The following is a 377-nucleotide window of genomic DNA, read 5'->3' on the forward strand; positions in this document are numbered from 1 at the left end:
ACCTAATGATAATGTGAATGAAGAAAAGGTAAACAAATATAAAAATCACTACTCATCACCAACCTGTCCCGTCCCGGCTTTCTTTGAGAATATGAGTTCCAGGGTCAGCTGGAAGATAGGACACGTGCAGCTGGAGTTGAAGAGTTCCAGCATGTCTGAACAAACATCCCGTATCATCCTCCTGGTCTTATTGTCTTGCTTGCCCAGCCATTCCTCATTATCCCACCACTGCTTCACCTTCACTAGATGCTCCTACAGGAGGACAGGTTGGTGAGATACCATTCTGTGTCAAAGCTTATGAATGTATGCAAGTTTCTATTTATAATCATAATTTTAGTTATTTTTCCAAAGTAATAAAATATGTGAGAAGAATCAGA

The 377-nt window shown here is 40.1% G+C and overlaps 1 pseudogene; it reads right to left on the reverse strand.

Annotated features, from left to right (window-relative positions):
• LOC119586278 overlaps positions 1-377 on the reverse strand; it is a 34,136-nt pseudogene that overhangs the window by 3,672 nt on the left and 30,087 nt on the right.

The sequence above is a fragment of the Penaeus monodon genome, chromosome 21, assembly GCF_015228065.2.
Source record: "Penaeus monodon isolate SGIC_2016 chromosome 21, NSTDA_Pmon_1, whole genome shotgun sequence".
Lineage (NCBI taxonomy): Eukaryota > Metazoa > Arthropoda > Malacostraca > Decapoda > Penaeidae > Penaeus > Penaeus monodon.